The following is a 12,414-nucleotide window of genomic DNA, read 5'->3' on the forward strand; positions in this document are numbered from 1 at the left end:
CCATGACCTATTTAGCCATGTGGCTCATTAATAGATGAGCACAACCTGGCCTGAAATTATGTTCTGAAATTCACCATGAATACAAGCCCAGTATTTTCACTACTTTGGTACTGTACTGGCAATTACCTGTCTAACTAACAGTAAAGTTTTCTCTCCTACTGCAATTATAAATGAGGCCATTTGTAATACTAAAACAATGAGCTATTTGTGTTCTGGCCTAATTTACCCATGTAAAATGTCAAGACTTTCCAATGTCACTTTTTCAGCAAAGTAAGGCGTTTCCTTTCCTCTTGATGTTTTTCCTCGGATTTATTTGTGGTAACAACACTAATATAGAGTTCCATACACTGACAAAACAAAATAGTGATTCTCTGTCTCAGCTCTATGGAGTTCTTCATTGGTCCCCAACACCATCACTGGCTCTTCTAGGCCAGCCCACTGCACTACAAAGAAAGTGTCCTCTCCTGAGCCAACACTTGGCCTAGGGACTCCTCTTCAACCTGGTTGTAGTGAGGGTAGAAGGGCCTTTCTAAGAATGTCTTAAGTGTTAAATAGGATTTTTCAAAAACATTTGGCAGCTACTAGGGATCTCCCCTGTCACATTCCTTCTAATGTATCCAGTCTTTTGTAGTAGTGTGCAAGCCCATCTTCCAAAAAGGTGTGATCATGGACAGAAATGTATATGTCTTTTGGATTGCACTTAAACTGAGCTATCATGCAGAACAGGATATGCTTATTAAAAGCTAAAAATGTAAGCTCTGAATAGATCATTCGCAACAGGTATATGTCCTGCCGCACACACTGCTAGGAGAAGATGTAATCTAAAACCAGTGATGAAGCTTCCGCTATGGCGGAGGAGTGTTGCCCCACTGCCAGGAAGCCGCAAAAGAAAGGGAAAAATATGTCCTCCTGCTGTGTGAGAGGGTGGGGTGGGGCGGGGCTGGAGAGCAAGGGAGGAGTGGTAGAACGTTCCTGTGCACAATGACTGTTTGGTCGGCCCTCTCGGGCTGCACAAAACAGTCATGCACACTTCCCAGTTTTTCATGCAGGCTGCACTACAGCCTGCATGGAGAACATGCCCGCCCCTCCTGCCCCTGGCTGAGCACCGTGTCACAGCTCTCAGACCAATCACAATGCTGCATTGCAGCGTTGTGATAGGTTGTTGGGAGCGTGGGAGCCCTGGTGCTTCCTGTTTCTCACAAGAAGCCAGGAAGAGGACGGGACGGGACACATGAGAGGCTGTGGCGGCTGGCCAGCCGGGAGGCAAGTCATTTTTTCTTGTTTACCCCCCACCCCTTTGCCCCCACCGGCCCCACTGCTGCTTCTAGGCAGCAGCCACGAGTGTCTAAAACCTTTTTCTATATTTTAGGAGTATGGTGAGATAATATATATATATATATATATATATATATATATATATATATATATATATATATATATATATATATATATATATATATATATATATATATATATATATATATATATATATATATATATATATATATATATATATATATATATTTCACTCCCCCTCTCTATATCGTGCAACTGCACATGGGATCGTTACCTTACCAGAGTGAGAGTCGTACCAATGTGAAAATTACTCAGTTGCCATTTAAACTTTTAAACTGAACACGTAACTGAAGGTACAGTCACTGTAGAACACCAAAATACCACATTTCCAGAGCAAAAGCGGAAACATAGCAAAAAGACGAATTTACCAAACATACCAGGCATCATAATTATTAAATATTCAAAAACAAATTTCTATATATCTCACAATGTATTATTTTGGTCTACTGATGATGATGTGAGCCGGACTACAAGGCGGCTACAAATTACACTTCCCAATACAAACCTTTCAGGTCTACTGGAAGACTTAGAACTGAGTACTACACTTTTTTACTGTGATAACCAACGAGAAACTGTAGCTTCCACTGAAATGTGCAATTCCAAAGGCTTCCTGAGGTAAGTAAAGCCCTCACCCAGTAAGAAGGAAGGTGTTCATCTTGCTAAGCTTTGTAGATAGAGGATCTCATTTGGCTCGTTATGAGTGTGTGATGCTAGAGTCAGTGTTTAAAAGCAATGTTCTCAGTTTGTCCCACTATTTCACAATGCAGTGAATGAAAGCAAGTGCTGATCAAATGCAAGGATCTGTTGGTAAATTCTGTTGTTGGTTCCTTATATGCTTTGTTTGCAGTACCAGTGAGCCTCATTCCTGACCGAAGCAGCTCTACGAAAGTGCATGTTTTATTCCAGACTTGGGTGAAATTGTATGGTTCCAGCATCAATTTTGGCAGTTCCTCATCAGTAAACCCATCAACAAATTCTATTCTTCCAAATTGATAATGGAAAAACACTCAGCACTATGGTACACCAAAACTTACATTGTAGTAGAAGGACAGTCAGAAAAACTGAAACAATCTAGCATCATTCACAAACTTTTGAAAGTGCAGGTGCTGAAAATGCAGAGATAAACAGGCACAAAGAAAAAATTCTTGGCATAAAAATCCACTTAAAAAACAAATTAATGAAGTCTTGAACTAACACAGAGTACGTTTCAAGCAATGTTCCAAATCAATCCATAAACCAAGCACAGCAAGGTCCTCTCTAATTGCTACCAATATTGCTAATTGTTTCTCCAAAATTTTAAAAATAAATATTCATAGGATCATGTAAAGGTGAAAAGACCCAGATGGAAAAAAGAAGAAACATTAATGAATGGTCAACATTCTAAACGCTTGACAAAGACATTGACAAGAATATAGCATCGACCAACCCGTCATCTGTAGACAGCACCATACCTGCAAACCTGCTATATCTGGGTGCATTAGACTTTGCTCCATTAATTCTCAAACAGTATATGCCCCTTAAAAAAAGGACTTTCCCCACATGCTCTGGAATTGCATCAGAATATTCCTTTACATACCTAGACTCGACGGATACAGACGTCTTCAGACCACACGCCAAACAGATCTTTTTCTGAAAAATCAGTGAATATGTGGTTTCTATGCAACTCTTGGCACATTTTGAACAATGACCTCTTAAATGTCTTTCAATTGAGACTGCATCCTAAATGTTACGGTGCCAGCAACTCTCCAAATAGTCTACAATATTTTTCGTGCAACTGACACTGGTGCCACCTACCTCCTGGCACAACAGATATGTCAGCAGCATTTACCACCATTGAGCATGTTCATAAAACACTGCTCTCTTTTTTCTCCATGTGACTGGGAACTAAGAGCCAGATTTTGGAACTATTGGCAGTTGTCCTCTCTTCCAGATCATAGATTGTTAGTCAAGGGGTCATTTGGATGCCCTACCTTTCCAGTAAAATGCACCGAAGCACAAGGTTAAATAATCCATGAGGCAAAGTTTGGCCACGATAGACAATGGCAGACATTCATTAGCGCTCCTGCCGGGATCTCTCATTGAGCAGCCCCACTCCAAAGAATCATGCAGAGAAAAAAGTCACCCCAGATTTGAGAAGTTAAGAGGATGTGTATCCCAAAAAGAAGAGAGAGGGATTTGAAATAGTAACAAAGAGACGGGCTGAAAAAAACACACCTCAGAATTAATGTCCAAAGGAGGAAAGGACAGCGACAAGTCCAGGTCTTCCTACATGCTGTGAACGACAACCACATCCCTACTTCCCAGAGGGAATTGCAAGATCTCAAAGAAAAACCTTATAACATCACAAGTGCCACATGTGAACTACTCTAGGTAATTTATCAACAGATGGTCCTTCTGCCATTTAACAAACTACAGCCAAACGAAAAGGACTATATCAACAGGAAATGATTGACCAACATGCTCAGAACCTTCTAGAAATACGAGGTAACAAAATGCTGAACCGATTCAAGAACCTGTACACAAATGACACTCCTTGCTGGGTGGGTGATTGCTAGGAGGGATCTGAATGTATAACTCACATGACTAAAGTAGGTAGTATATATCACCAGAGAAATCACACTCATCTGGGATATCAGGCAATGGCTAAAATCATGAAAAATACCCTATATATCATACATGCTATGACACAGCATATAACGGCTACCACATGTACCATGCAAGAGAATATGCTCCACAGTGTTGCCTTGCTGCAGAATGAGTTCATCATAATTTAATGTTAACTATGCCCAGAGAACAGTGTCAAGAACCAGGTTGCTGTTAATTAAATTATGTAAAAACATCTAACAAACATATCAATATCTAAATATGTGCTTCACTTGTGTAATTTTGGTTAATAGCACCTGTAGAACATGGCCTATGCTGGCAGTTCAATAGAAGAACTGTAGAGCAGTATGACGAAAGTGATCATGCTGCGGACTCCATGCACTGCAGAACGTCCCTTGCCCCTGGACAGTGCATGCAGTCCCCTCCAGAGTGCAGGCTCAGCCTCTTTTGTATTCAAGATCCTTCCAAACCACCCCTCTAACCCATAAATCTCCCCCGAGTAGCCATGGTCATTTAAACTCATTTATCTTCGCTATCCTCAGACCTATAAATGTACAATAAATTCCAATCCTGTTCTTCACACTAGCCTAACATCATTTTAAATTGACAAGTAACATAACCTATTTCTGTCTTCGAAACTAGCTTGGTCAAAAAGGAGACATTTTGTATTTTAAATCATTTGTACTGTTGGATAGTGAGTACAAGGCCCAAAATTGACAAGCGCTCCTTACCTAGAGACAAGGAAAATTTGAATACAAACATAACATCCGGCGAAAAAGAACATACTAATAAGATGAATACACTACAGGTAAACCCAAATATCAGCTGTCAAGAGAAGGGAGGAAAAAAGATATAAACAGTATCTACAAAGGGTCGGAGTCACCAACAAACAATGTCATTGTAACTACAACTGGTTTTAGTGCATTGATGTAAAAATGCATCAGGAAAATGTGAATACAGTCAGGAAATCCTATTGCTATGTAGACAACTTGGTCTTATCCACGTCTCTTTTTTATTTGTCATTCTATTATACATATAAACAAGCATTTGCAATGCAATAGGTCTCGCATTTGCGCGTGTTTAAGCTATTGGCATTGTAAATGACAATGCCTTTTATTTATCCATTTTGATAATTAACACATAAATAAAAGGCATTGCCATTTAAATTGCCAATAGCTCAAACTCTTGCAAATGCGAGACCTCGACCGCCACAGGCGGCTTGGAACGCGACGGGCAGCTTGGAAAGTGAAATCGTGCAGGGCATGCTGAAAGTTGCAGCAAAGTATGTCATGTCGGCAGTAGGAGAAACGCATTAAAGACAATAGTGCATACAGACTAAATAAGACATACCGTGTAACTACTGAAATAAAAGGGCCGGTCCTCATGGGAGGTTATAAATGAAGACAAGGCGGTACTAAGGAGGGACTAACAAATCAGAAGCCAGAATTTACAAGGGACAATGACACAAGCCAAATAAATATATGTGCAATGAGAGGGCAGAGCTTCAAGTCCATTCTTGAATACAGTATGCCTCGCAGCGCATGCGCTGCCCAGGCTCGACCTAAAAAGGACCCATTCACTACTACTGATCACTATGCGATATGCTGCTACGGCCTTACGTCTGCGGCATAATTCCTGGTGACGATGGTAGCCTTCCACTACTATGAGGGAAGAGCTGTGATTGCCTCTCCCGGTCCAACAAGACTGCAATCCGTAGGACAGGCCTATGCCATGACACACACTTACGATACGTGTATGCCTTTGACAGCAAAAATCAGACTTGAGGATCTAGACATCAGTTCAGTAGGGTACTCAGGGTAGGGGTGCATGTCCATTACCAGGCAGAGGACTTTTATGTCCCAACAAATATGTACTATTTTTGATATTTTTAACACTAAATTATATTCATTTATATTTTTTGCTATTCAAATTAATGGAATCTTATTTTACGGTATTTGCTATGTGGTTTTAGTCCCTAGCTCAATTTATTTCTATAGGAGGGTGTTGTTATGCCAATAGTTGGCCAGGTTTGATGCTGGGCTTACTCCAGCTCTGAGTTACCGTTTGTGGTCCCCTTACAGCTGTAGTCATTTTAGAAGTGAAGTTTGTGAATAGGAATGGGGTTAGTCTTGTGTCCCTATTCCCCATCACCTTTAGTAGTAACTATTCCCCAGCCTCTCCTCTCTGTTTCTCCCACATGTACTCCTAAAATGTATACTTATGTGGGCAGAAACTCCGCACAAGGGCAGAGATCCCTGCACAGAAATAGATAGGAGAGGCGGAGGTCAAAACACCGCACCTAGGTTTGTGAATAGCATTTTATAGTATGTTTTGTAGTACTACAAAATGTACTACAAAACAGTTTGTGAATGCCCCTGCTATTGTCTAATTGGTTACCGATTTTTTATTATTAACTTCATTTGGGCAACACTTTTGAAAATAATATTTAGGACACAATATTTATTTCAAATGAAATTTGGAACACAATATTCTGGTTTTTGTTCAGATATAGATATGTACACATTGTTTACATTTACTTAAGTTCATTTAATCATGATTAGCAAACACTACAGTACCGCAGCTCTGACTGTAAAATGGATCCATTCCCATTAATGTGAGGATAAGCTAGGACTGTAACATCACTTCCTGCGATATCACTTTGCATTACATAATTGCACATTGCCTATGTTAATAATTTATAGGACTTGTGCCCTGCCAAAACTTAGTTTACGACATTAAACTTTGATACAGTGAAATTTAAGAGACAAATGCATAGAAGAGAGAAAAAGAAAGGAAACCAATCAACCTCAAGAGTGACATTCAGTGACAGGAAGCGTAGGAAGGAATTAGGAGTTCAAATCGAAGCTTGTCAGCCTTGTTATTCGGAAACACGAAATCCTCCACAAACTGCTGGCCCGCCCCTGCATTCTTCGTTCCCTTATTCTGCATGAGAAGGGTGGCCAGCATCGGTGACAGGCTTCGACAGGAGCTCTCTGCTGTGCATCCATCTCCAAAAATAACAAGTATTTGCAATGCAATAGGTCTCCAATTTACGCGAGACCTATTGCATTGCAAATGGTTGGCAAAGTGGCGTCACTGACAACGGGAGGGAGGGCGGGGCATGTGAGAAGGCACAGACAACGGTAGGGAGGGTGGGCAGGCGGATGGGTCGGGGAAGGAGAGGAGAAGGCACGGATAAAGCTGCATGAATAGAGAAACAATAAAGGAAATAGTACATGCCCCGTGTAACAACCAAGTAAAGGGGCCAGTAGCCATGGGAGGATACATATGATGACATGGCTGTAGTAAGGAGGGACTAACAAGTCTCATTATGAATAAGATGCAAGCATTTACAAAGGACAAACACACAAGTCAATGAAAAATAAGGGTGGGGGAGTGGGCAAAGCCTCTCTCAGGACCGAACTACCACAGGTCTTCGCAGAGCAACACTTGTGTGCTGGCTCATGCTCAACCTTAAAAGGAGCCCTGCCAACCGTGAAAATTGTCACCACCTTGCACACGAGGAGGAGCTTAAGTTTTATGTTGCTTCCTCTGGTCTGATTGAGCAAATAAAGTCTCCTATTCCCGGCTCAGCAGGGAAAATGTTTTTTTATGCATATGCTTGAAGGCTGCCAGCATGGAGGTTAATGGTGTTAGCCACGCACCTTAGAGGGAACCCTGGTAGCTATCCTTTTCCTGTGACTTCTTACATTACTTGATATCAGACCTCACTCCCCTTCAAAATGGCGGCAGCTGCGGGGGAGCACGAGTGAGACCTCTGACTTCAGGTCCCAGAATTGCACTCTCCCCGGCAGCTCCGCTGTGCTGTGTACCGCCTGCCAGCCCCTCCGTGCAGGGTTCGAGTCCTCCCTGCCACTGGTTCTCATTTCTCCACATTGGTGTCTAAATTTGTGCTTTATTTCCCTGTGTACTGTTCCCTAACTGTGTTTCATTTTCCTGAGTGGTATTCCTTGTTTTTCACTGTGTTTTATTTTCCTGTGGTACTTCTTTGTTTTTAACTGCATTTCATTTTCCTGACTGGTATTCCTTGTTTTTCTGCTGTATTCCCTGTAATTCTTCCTGTCGTTTTCTCCCCGCTCCCGCTGCCGCGTCCACCTGTAGCCCCTCCCCCTGACCCCCCGCTCCTGCCTCCCAGCTACTCGTTCCCTCCCCTAAACTCCAACACAGAACACCGCCACTTCCAGATCCAGATGAACCCCAGGACCACGCTATGCGGCACCCTCATCTACAGACCACCAGGACCTCGCACCCACCACGCAGCAACCATCGTCGAACTCGCCGCACCCCACGCCTTCACCTCCACTGACTACATTCTGCTCGGTGACCCAAACTTCCACCTCGACAACAGCAACGACCCCAACTCCACTGCTCTCCTCAACAACCTCGCCAACCTAGGACTGAAGCAGCTCGTCAACACACTAACTCACAGGGTGGACTACACCCTCGACCCCATCTTCATGGGAGGAACTAACATCCGCTTCCAACCCATCACCCAGCCCCTCTGGACTGACCACCACTGCGTCCACTTCACCTTCAACACCACCTCCGCACCCAAGCTTGCCCCACGCCCGCCATGACAGAACTGGAGCAGGGTCACAGAGGAACTCCTCAACACCACCCTCCGCCAACACCCTCCCAGCGCCACGACAGACCCGAACATTGCAGCCAGGGATCTTCACCGCTGGGTCTCCCACTGCGCTGACAAACTTGCACCCCTCCGCCACCCCGCAAAACAACGCCCGCCGAAAGCCGCCTGGTTCACCACAGAGCTTCAAGAAGCCAGACGCTCCTGCAGACGCCTGGAGAAGTCCTGGCGAAACCTGAAAACCACGGTAGCACGGAACAACCACAAGAGCGCCATGAAGGAATACCACCAGCGCATCAGAGACACAAAACGGACCTTCATAAGAGACAAAGTTCAGACCAACACGACCAACACCAAGGAACTGTTCAACGCCGTACAGCAGTTCACGAAAAACCCACCTGCGAAGCCACGGACATCACACCCTCCCAGGAACTCTGCAACAAACTCAGCTCCTACTTCCATCTGAAGATCAAGGCCCTCTACGATGACTTCAGTGAACCTGAGACGAGCACCACCGCCCTACCCACTGCCGCAGATAAACCCACCATCACATCCTGGGACCCTGCCACCGCCAAACTCATCACTGCGACCATTAAGAAGACCCACTCCGGAGCCCCAATGGACCCCTGCCCACCACACATCTTCCACAGGGTCGCCACCGTCATCGCACCCGAACTAGAACACATCATCAATTACTCCCTTAGCTCAGGCATCTGCCCTGAGGAATGGAAGTAAGCAGAGGTTAAACCCCTCCTCAAGAAGCCATCAGCTGACCCAACGGACCTGAAGAACTACCGGCCCAGCTCTCTCCTCCCCTTTGCAGCCAAAGTCACAGAGAGACTGGTGAACACCCAGCTGACCGCCTTCCTGGAAGAAAAGTCCACCCTGGATGCCTCCCAGTCTGGATTGTGCAGCAACCACAGCACCAAGACCGCCCTGCTCGCCGCCACTGACGACATCCGCTAGCTGCTCGACCAGGGACACACCGCGGTCCTCATTTTCCTTGACCTCTCCGCAGCTTTCGACACAGTGTCACATCGCACCCTCGCAGCCAGACTACACGATGCAGGAATTCAAGGAACTGCCCTCAAATGGATCCAATCCTTCCTCTCTGGTAGAACACAGAGGATCCGACTGCCCCCCTTCCTCTCCGAGCCCACGGAAATCAACTGCGGAGTCCTCCAGGGATCTTCACTCAGCCCCACCCTCTTCAACATCTACATGGCTCCCCTCGCCACCATCGTCAGACATCATGGGCTCAGCATCATATCCTATGCCGACGACACCCAGCTCAGTTTCCAGGAGGGCATGAAGAATGTGGCAGCCTGGATGAACAACAGCTGTCTGAAGATAAACTCAGAAAAGGCCGAGGTCCTCATCCTTGACCCCTGCACCTCCGCCTGGGACAACACCTGGTGGCCCTCTGCCCTAGGGAGCCCACCCACCCCCACAGACCACGCTCGGAACCTCAGCATCATCCTGGACTCCTCCCTCTCCATGAACCGCCAGATCAACGCCATCACCTCTGCTAGTTTCAACTGCCTGCACATCCTCCGTGAGAATTTCAAGTGGAACCCCCCTGACTGCAGAAGGACCGTCACCCATGCACTCATCACCAGCAGACTAGACTACGGCAACACCCTCTACACCGGAGTCAACAAAACTCTCATGCACAGACTCCAGACCATCCAGAACGCCGCAGCCAGACTCGTCCTGGGAACACCGCGCCAGGAGCACATGACCCAATACCTATGAGGCCTTCACTGGCTCCCCGTCGAGAAGCGAGTCACTTTCAAACTCCTCACCCACGCCTACAAATTCCCAAGAGGGACCTCCACTCCGCAGACCTTGCCCTGGCAGAGGTCCCCCGCATCTGCAGAAACTGGCCAGTGGTAGAGCCTTCTCCCACATCGCAGTCAAAACCTGGAATACGCTCCCCCTGGACATCAGACGCTCCCCGGCCCTGCACACGTTCAGGAAGGACCTCAAGACCTGGCTCTTTCACTGACCCGGAGCCGCTGCCCCCCCCCCCCCCACCCCCCCCAGCACCTTAAGACCCTCACGGGTGAGTAGCGCGCTATATAAACCCCTGATTAATTGATTGACTTTGCCAACTGTAGATGGTTACAACCAAGAAGATGGCCTGCTCAGTTGTTGCCTGCATCTAGGATAGTGTATGGTTCACTGACAGAAAAGGGTATTGTTTTGACTTATACTGGGTGCTCCCTTGTGTCTGGACAAAGCTATACCTTTCTGAAGAGGTCTAATGAGAGCAAAACATGTGTCAGGGGTTGATTTAATTAATTTCAGTTTGCCTTGGTTGGTATTTTACCAATTAAAAGCTGTAATACTGTGCCTGGAGTGGTAAAAGGCTTTTGTCATTTTACAGTTTGGCATGGACAGCACTGTGCTAGTCCTATGCTTAAAGACTTTGCTGTAGAAATGGAAAATTACTTTGACCCTTTCTATATCAGCGTGTACGGCACTGCGCTAATCCTATGCTTAAAGACTTTGATAGAAAAGCAGACATTTGAGATGAGTAGATCTAGAGTGTCGCTGGTGTTGAGTGTGCTCTATACAGGAACTGCTTTCCACCTAAACTTGAGAACTACCCAGAGCTCTCTGCTTCTTTTTTGCATATATATATCTATATATTTTACCTACTGGTGGTCACCAGTAGGTAGTTATAGTTAGGACATTGTTTCTATTCAAAAAGAGTTTTTTCTTTTGCCAATATCTTTGGCGCCGGTTGACGAATCTTAGCGTATTTTCCAAAACTAATGGGGCGCTCCGGTCAGCTCCTGTCTTGAAAGTTTCCGGGTGATTCATCAAGTCGGGCTGAGAAAAAAAGGGTGTCCCAAAACGCTTTTTGCCCATGTTAATTTCCATAGGAAAAATTGGAACAAGCTACAGCCCGAACTACTGAATGGAATCACACCAAATTTGGCAAGGAGGTAGCCCTTGGTTCAGAAAGAGAATTTTTTTTTTAAATGGTGTAAATTCGTTCAGTAGTTTCAGAGAAATTAGAAAAAGAAAAATATCGATATCTGAGCACCGTGGAGGGTTCGCAAACCCTCCCGGGCAAGTGTTGGCAGCCATCTTGTGACTCGGTAGAATCGAGTCACAAGAAAAAGGGTGGAAAAAAGTTGAAAAAGAAGGAAACGTGGCAGGGTAGAAATACCCTGACCCCCTTGGCCTGCTCAGGGGGTCCCACAAGGACCCCCATGGCCAAAAAAAGTATTTTTATTTCAAAACGGCAGAATTTGCGTTGGAGTCGTGAATCCTGCCATGAAAATAACACAGCCCCCGGGTGGGCCAGGTCCCGGGGGCAAACGGCGATTAATTTGCGGGGGGACACGTGGCCCCCATGCAGTCCTGGGAACCGCCACCTGCCCGGGGCTTTGTTTATAAAGGCATGGGGGGTCGCAACCCCCCTACGCTGCCCTGGGGACCGCCATCTCCCCAGGGGATTCAAATTTAAAAGGAGGAGGGCCTCGCTGGCCCCCCAAAGCCCCGGGGGCTACCACCTCCCCGGGGCTGCAATTAAAAATAAAAGTGTGAGGGGGCTACTGCCCCTCCCCGCACTGCCCCAGGGATCACCACCTCCCCGTGGCATTGAATATTTAAATATGGGGGTCCGTTGCGGCCCCCCGGCCCTGGGGACCACCACCTCCTGGGGCTATGCAAATGGATTGAGGGGGGCTGCACGGCCCCCTCCTGGAGCCCTCGATGGCCCTGGTGACCGCCACCCCCCAGGACCGGCTCCTGCAATGTCCCAGGGTGCTCACCCCCGGGACATTGCTGTTTGCTATGGCAGGGCATGAGCACGGCTCCCATCCTGTCATAGC

The 12,414-nt window shown here is 46.0% G+C and overlaps 1 protein-coding gene across 6 annotated transcripts in view; it reads right to left on the bottom strand.

Moving 5' to 3' along the window:
• Window positions 1-12,414, bottom strand: part of LOC146833815 (dimethylaniline monooxygenase [N-oxide-forming] 2-like) — a 540,028-nt gene that overhangs the window by 365,145 nt on the left and 162,469 nt on the right. Inside the window, exon 1 of one of the 6 annotated variants that reach the window (XM_085601703.1) lies at window positions 2,933-2,957. The exons of the other annotated variants lie outside the window; for them this stretch is intronic. The gene's annotated coding sequence lies outside the window, so the exon portion shown is untranslated. Of the gene's footprint in view, window positions 1-2,932; window positions 2,958-12,414 lie in introns of those variants that run through there. 6 annotated transcript variants of the gene reach the window in all.

The sequence above is a fragment of the Triturus cristatus genome, chromosome 4_2, assembly GCF_964204655.1.
Source record: "Triturus cristatus chromosome 4_2, aTriCri1.1, whole genome shotgun sequence".
NCBI lineage: Eukaryota > Metazoa > Chordata > Amphibia > Caudata > Salamandridae > Triturus > Triturus cristatus.